Here is an 8,315-nt window from a genome sequence, read left to right as displayed (position 1 = left end):
TTTGGATCAAGTCCAATTGAATTGGATTCAGTTTGGATTGACCCGATTAGGTTAAATGTTGACCTAATCGCTAAGGTGGTTTAGTCCCTGATTTGATCAGGGGTTAGGTTTAGTTAATTCTTGATTTGATTAGGATTTTATTAAGCCTAATTAAGCCTAATTATGTTGGGTTTAATTTGGTCTAATTGTGCTCAACCTATTTTAAACTAGGTTGGCTCAATTTGAATCAAACCACCTTGTTTTAAATTCCCTGCGTCACCCAACTTCCTTGCACCCATTTGAATTCACGAGAAGAAACTTCTCGTGAAATTTTTCTCACGTAAAACCCTTCCCCACATCCTCATTTGTGCATCATATGGATGGATAAATTAATTAGTTAGCCATTCAAATTCAAAGCATGTTTGAATTTGAATGGATAACTTATCACTTGCCCTTTCATCCTTATCCATTTTGTGCGTCACATTACTTACACGAGAAAAGGTTTCTCGTGAAACTTTTCCACACACAAAGATCCACGCCCCTTCTCTTCTCATGCCCAAAAGGATAGGGATAAGTTGGTTTTCGTTTGAATTCAAATTTGATTTGAATTCAAATGTGTAACCTCTTGTCTTTATCCTCTCACGCGGATAAGACACGTTCGATGTTGTTTTAAAAAGAGGAGAAAGGTGGGACGTGCGTAGAAAAATTAGGAGAGAAACTTTGGGGCGTGAGGAAGGCTTCTACATAAGGTGAAGGTCCAAAACCTTTCGAGAGAAAAAGAAAGAAAAGAGAGAAAATTGGGCGCAGGGTTTTTGGTGTGTACCCTAGGGTTTCTACCTAGGGTTCGGGAAGTGAGATTGGTGTGCCACGAGTGTCGTGAGTCCATCAAATTTCAGAGAGAGATCCATCAGCCTCTCAAGTAACTGTGCAGATGATCCAGAGCATCCGAGAAGTCGGCACACATCGATCGAAGGAGTTCGTCAACATCTGCCATCAAAAGGGTGAAATCACGAACTAGCATTCGTGAGGAGTTTATCAGACGGGAGCTTCGTGTGGACGATCCGCAGAGGCCAGACAGTTGGGTGGCTGTGACGTGACGATCAGAGCCCTCCGACAGTGATCAGATTGCGGTGATCGACTACCCGCAAAAGGTGATGTGTTCTGAACACAGTACTGTAAAACGTTTACTGATTCAAATTTGAATTTCAAATTTAAATGCATGCTGTTGTATCATATTTAGATCCTAGTGTAGGGTTAATTAGTATTAATTAATGAGATTGATTAATAATTTTACTATAAAATAGTAATTTTGAAAAAGTTTTAAAATTACCATTTTGCCCCTGCACTAAATTTTTGCTTCAATTGGTATCAGAGCAGGTTCTAGAATATGATATACATATGCATGCGTAGATTAAGGTGTAATCTATAAGTTTAAATTTAAAATTCAAAATTTGAAATTCGAAATTCAAAAAGATTTGAAATTTGAAATTTGTTAGAAGTTTCAAATTTGAAATTCGAAATTTGAAATTTGAAATTTGGTTGAAATCTCAAATTTGAAATTTGAAATTTGAAATTTGAAATTTGAAATTTAAAATTTGAAATTCAAAATTCAAAATTTGAAATTTGAAATTTGGTTGAAATCTCAAATTTAAATTTAAAATTTGAAATTCAAAATTTGAAATTTGAAATTCAAAATTCAAAATTTAAAATTCAAAGATTGAAAATTCGAAATTTGAAATTTGATTGAAATCTCAAATTTGAAATTTAAAATTTGAAATTTGAAATTTAAAATTTAAAATTCAAAATTTAAATTTTGAAATTTGTATATTTAGATATACATGATCCAAGTAGCAAGTAATCTAATTGGGTTGGTTGCCATGGCCGTCCGGTCATAGGAGAAAAGTAGGGTTTAAAGGCCCTCTCTTCCCATTCGATAGGGTCTCCTATGGCGGTAGGGGTGCCGATGCAATTATATCCCATGCCGATGAAGCAGCGAAAGGATTTAATTAAGAAATTTATCATGAATGTGTTAGATTAGATCTAAAAAAAAATTTATGATTTATTTTGAGTTATTTTCTGTTATGAAATGAGCAATAGAATTGCTGTTTATGAAATGTGCTGACCCATTTGTGAAATGAGTTAACACATTTGGTGAACAGAAAATAAAATCTTTCAAATTTGAAAATTATTTTTGAAATGCCAAACCCTGACCCATCAGCCCAAGTACTTAATTAAAAGAATTAAGTGTTGTCTAGTTGGTCTAGAATTGTGAATTAAGACCTAAGACAATTGCATAAACTTTTGGGTCAATGGGTTAGATGAATTAGGTCCATAATTGGGTTAGACCTAAGGTTAGTTTAAAAAATGGACGAATTGGAGTAATTGGTCAAGTCTAATCAAAAGTTGAATTAGATTAGGTCAAGGATACTCTAGACTCAACTTCAATAGTTGTAGTTGAATGGGTCCATGTCTTTAACTAGACCAAGATGGACTTAATTCATGGCTACGCGGTGGAGCTCTATTTACTAAGTTGATCAAAATTAAAACTAATGAACCGGTTGGTGTCTAAGGTAAGTTCGGCAGTTTTGACCAGTGGTTCTTAAGCGGGAGCTACTCGCATTGATTCGATCATTGACGAGTTAATGGCAAATCCCCACCACTGATCTCACTTACCTGGCCAATCTGGTAAGTTAGATTTTGATTAGATCACTTGGTGATTAGAGCTCACCCATGTCATTAGGTAAATCAGTATGACTGATTTAGGTGCTCCTAATGCCAGCTTTAATTAAATCCTTTTTAATCTGACTTGGTGAAGTCAGTGGGAGGATTGAAATTGGCTGGATGATTTCTTCTCTACTATTCTTTAATAAAATCCTCAAAATTATTAGGTCCCTAAAATGATTAAGTTATAATGATAACTAAGTCATAGCCTCCCATTAAGTGAATGATAATGAGTCCATTAGTTCAATGATCATTGGAGGCCCAAAGGCCTGGTGCTCATTGGCTAATGAAATTATTATTCATAATATGATAATTTGATTGAGTCTTTCTGATGGTGGTTAGGTTGGCCGGTCAAAGTCGGGCCTGATCATTTATTGGTCCGATTCACTAAATTAAGTCATGTTAATGGTTGGACCTAACCAGATCTTTTCAGTGGAGGCCAAAGCCTACTGATTAGGTTCTGGGGCAAAATAAATTACTAGAAGTTGTTTAGAGAAATAACTGGTTAAGAACCTACCCATAGATGCATATGGGTTGACCAACCAAAGTTGGGCTCATGTGTAGTCTGTGTGGATTCTAGTACCCATTAAGGAATTAAAGTAATTTCTCGAATTGGAGGATGAGGCTACCAGTTCGTAAAAATATTGAGAAAAACTTTAGACTAAAGTCCAAGTCTTTAGTATTAATTTATGTACTAATAGAGGTCTCGTTTTTCTTTAAGCAGCTATGGCCACTACCCTGTCGCTCCGGTCATTATTAGATAATGACAAGCTCATGGGACCCAATTTCGATAGCTGGTATCGAAAATTGAAAATCGTCCTTGAGCATGAACGGATCCTTTATGTAGTAACGGATCCAGCACCTGAGGAGCCAGCTCCGAACGCTAGTAAAGCGATCCGAGACACTTACTTGAAGTGGCTCAATGACTGCACCACCGTTCGATGTATTATGCTGGCAGCAATGAATGACGAGTTCAGCCGAAGGTTTGAGAACGCCCAGCCACAGGAGATGCTTCAAATGTTGAACGACTCCTTTGGCACGCCTGACGATGTTGAAAGGCACAAAACTAGTTGTGCTATTTTCAATGCTCGGATGAGGGATGGGGCCTCAGTCACTGATCATGTACTATATATGATCGAGATGATTGAGTGCCTAAGCAAATTGGGCTTTCCTCTGCACGAGCAGCTCGGTAAGGATGAGATCCTTAATTCCTTGCCCAAGTCCTTCCTCCCATTCCTTACTCATTTTCGAATGACAAAGCCTGCAGTAAACTACCACGGATTGTTGGGGTTGCTGCAGAACTTTGAGAAAGATCACCAACTCCATAAGGAGTCGGTGAATGTAGTGGGAGGGTCTTCTTCTCGTCATCAACCCTTTGGGAAGGGGAAGAAGAACAAGAAGAAGAAAAATAAGAAGGTGCAATCTCATGCTGGGACAGTAGCACGGGGTCAGACCAAGAAGCGCAAGCATGACCAGAGCCAGGCGGAGTGCTTCTTTTGCAAGAAGCACGGGCATTGGAAGAGGAACTGTCCTCAATACATTGCCTCCCTGGACCCGAACAGGCCAAAGAAGAAGCAAGGTAATTATATGATAACTCCTTGCAACTTTTCGATTTGTGATACTACTGCCTGGGTATTGGATACCGGAAGCCCTTATCATATTTGTAATTCGATGCAGGGTCTGCAGGTCAGTAGAAGATTTGATGAAGGCGAGAGGTTCCTGAATGTTGGAGATGGAAGCAAAGTTTCAGTTCTAGCTTTAGGAATCATGAGTCTTGTAATCAATTCTCGTAATGTAATTCTGAGTGAATGTCACTATTGTCCAAGTTTTTTATTAAATATTATTTCTGTAGGCCTTTTGGCCATGTACGGTTATGATTTTTTAATAAAAAGAAATATTTGCAATATCATTTTGAATGGTGTTACAATATTTGTTGGACAATTAAATAATGGAATTTACTTACTATCACAGCCTGTTAATGTGGTTCAAAAATTCGGTAAATGCTCTAGAATAGATAATGTGTCAGAAGTCTACCTTTGGCACTGTAGGCTAGGTCATATCAATAAGAACAGGATAAACAGGTTGGCTCAAGAAGGAATTCTTGAAGTTAGTGATTGTGAATCACTTCCAACCTGTGAGTCCTGTCTTCTTGGAAAGATGACCAAGTCACCTTTTACTGGAAAAGGTGAGCGAGCTAGTGAACTCTTAGGTCTGGTACATTCTGATGTATGTGGACCCATGAGCTCAAGTGCAAGAGGTGAATTTTTCTACTTCATAACCTTCACAGACGACCTATCTAGGTATGGGTATGTCTATTTAATGAAGCATAAGTCGGAATCATTTGAAATGTTCAAACTATTCTGAAATGAGGTAGAAAAACAAACTGGAAAGTGTATTAAAACTCTTCGATCTGATCGAGGAGGTGAATACCTTTCCAATGAGTTTCTGACGTATCTAGGGGAGAATGGGATTCTCTCTCAGTGGACTCCTCCTGGAACACCACAGCATAATGGTGTGTCTGAAAGGAGGAATCGGATCCTGTTAGACATGGTTCGATCCATGATGGGGTTTGCTGGTCTGCCGATCTCTCTCTGGGGATATGCGCTCGAATCGGCTTGTTACCTTCTAAATAGAGTTCCGAGTAAGTCTGTAGCCAAAACGCCATATGAGATATGGATAGGACGTAAGCCAGTACTCTCGCACCTTAGGGTTTGGGGGTGTCCGGCTTATGTTAAACGTTTAATTACAGACAAGCTTGGACCTAGGTCTGACAAGTGTAATTTTATAGGGTACCCAAAAGAGACCAAAGGATATTATTTCTACCTTGCTGATGAGCAAAAGGTGTTTGTCAGCCTTAAGGCAATCTTTTTAGAAAAGGAGTTTCTTAGTGAAGGAACTGTTGCCTCTAAAGTCGAACTTGACGAAGTTCGACAGGTGGAAAAACCGACACATGTTACTGAACCTGAACCGGATTTGATTAGATCAGATCCGGAGCCCATTGATTATGCACCCTTAAGACGGTCTGGTAGAGTACCACATCAACCGGACAGATATTATGGTTTCTTGGTCCGGGATGGTGATCCTATCGAACTTGATGAAAACGATGAGGATCCGATCACCTACATGGATGCAATGCAGAGACCTGACTCTGAGAAATGGCTAGAGGCCATGAAATCCGAAATGGAGTCCATGAAGGTCAACGATGTGTGGACATTGGTTGACCCACCCGAAGGAGTAAAACCCATAGGGTGTAAGTGGGTCTTCAAAAGGAAGAGGGGCGCAGACGGAAAGGTGGAGACCTATAAAGCCCGTCTGGTTGCCAAGGGATATCGTCAACGTTATGGTATAGACTATGACGAGACATTTTCTCCTATGGCAATGCTCAAATCCATTCGGATTATGCTTGCGATAGCTGCCCATCTGGACTATGAAATCTGGCAGATGGATGTGAAGACAGCTTTCCTAAACGGAGAGCTGGACGAAGAGGTGTATATGATACAACCTGAAGGGTTCACATCCACAGATGAGTCTAAGGTGTGCAAGCTACAGAGGTCCATTTATGGACTTAAGCAGGCATCTCAGAGTTGGAACATACGTTTTGATAGGACGATCAAAATGTATGGCTTCGTTAAGAACGGAGAAGAACCCTGCATTTATAAGTGGGCTAATGGTCCAGCAGTAGTATTTCTTGTATTGTATGTGGATGACATTCTCTTAATGAGAATGATGTCCCTGCATTACAGGGAATAAAGATTTGGCTATCGTCACAGTTCTCCATGAAGGATCTGGGAGAAGCTTCCTACATCCTAGGGATGAGGATCTATAGGGATAGATCCAAAAAGTTGCTTGGCTTATCCCAGTCCACGTACATTGATACTATGCTGAAAAGGTTCAGCATGGAAAATTCCAAGAAAGACTATCTACCGATAGGCCATGGAATTTCTCTCTCGAAGAGGGATTGTCCGACAACACCTCAAGAGAGAGAGCGTATGGGTAGGATTCCATATGCTTCGGCAGTGGGATCTATCATGTACGCCATGACATGTACACGACCAGATGTGGCATACTCACTAGGGGTAGTGAGTAGATACCAATCTGATCCAGGAGAGAATCACTGGAAGGTTGTTAAAACCATTTGAAGTATTTGAGAAATACTAAGGACCAGTGGCTTATATATGGTGAATCGAACTTGAGACTTATAGGGTTTACAGACTCTAGTTTCCAGTCTGATCGAGATGATAGCAAGAGTGTGTCAGGATTTATTTTTACCCTTAATGGTGGGGCTGTCTGCTGGAAGAGTTCCAAGCAGCACACTGTGGCTGATTCAGTATGTGAGGCGGAGTATATTGCTGCATCAGATGCTGCCAAAGAAGCGGTGTGGCTGAGGAAATTCATCACCGAGCTCAGAGTAGCACCCTCCCTTGTTGGTCCAGTTCTGCTCTACTGCGACAGCTCTGGAGCCATTGCTCAGGCGAAGGAACCAAAGGCACACCAGCGGACGAAGCATATTCTGCGCCGCTACCATCTCATCCGGGAGATCGTGGATCGAGGTGACGTCGACCTTCAGAAGATCGACGGGAAGGAGAACCTGGCCGACCCATTCACTAAAGCCATTGCGGTGAAGGAGTTCAACGACTACAAGTCGAAGATGGGTATTAGATACTGCATCGATAGGCTTTAGGCCAAGTGGGAGATTGTTGGGAATAGTGTCCCAAAGCCAATCGTCAGCCTGTTGACGGTTGTGCTCCTTTTGTATTAGTACATGAATTATAAATAAATAAAAGTTATTTTGGTATTTTTTCATCACAAATGTTTCATCTTCTAATGAACTCCTGTGTTGTGGTAAAGTCCTTAGGACTATTTAGACTCGACAAAGGAGGATTTGTCGTTTAGTCCTTAAACATGTTCGCGACCAAATGATACATTGTTACCAAGGACGACAACATTTATCGAGCATAGGTCGTTGTGTGCCATATGGGTTGGTTGTCCTCATAACCAAAGAGTGTGGAGACACTGGTATGGCATACAGGTGAGATGTAATGGTACATCTGCACTGAACGTGACCAACTCCGGAGCTATTTCTGCTGTCAAGATTTGCTCCGATGGGATATGGGTATAAATATCCCTCCGACCTGAGACCGCCACGGTGACTTGCAAGCAACTCACTGCACTTAGGCACTGGACTACCTGAATTTCTAATTCAGTGACGGAAGGTTGCTGGGTGTAGTCAAGTACTTGACTTGTCGGTGCGTGTGTCAAGATGGGATTGACCACTCCAGTTTAAGAGCTGTGTATAGTCGTGTTTCAATTTAGCAAAACCTTGGCTAGGGTAGTCCTAGTGAGGAGTCACAGGACTAATTGAGTTGAGCACGATTCGGATGATATCATCAGGGTTGACAGTTTAACTCTGAGTCATCCTAAACACAGGGGTCAAAAGGGATGAATTATACGGTAACCATATTCACGTAAGTTCTGAATGTTGTGATTGCGATTATTCGACCTATCCGGTCGTCGGGTACCATTGCTAGATGGTCACTTCGATTAGTACAGAAATTGGTTCCTGTGCTACCGGCTTAGGTTCGAACCTGCGGGGTCACACACATTAGAGGTTCCTT

The sequence above is a fragment of the Elaeis guineensis genome, chromosome 7 (genome assembly GCF_000442705.2).
Source record: "Elaeis guineensis isolate ETL-2024a chromosome 7, EG11, whole genome shotgun sequence".
In the NCBI taxonomy this organism is placed as follows: Eukaryota; Viridiplantae; Streptophyta; class Magnoliopsida; order Arecales; family Arecaceae; genus Elaeis; species Elaeis guineensis.
This window is presented reverse-complemented; position numbering follows the sequence as displayed.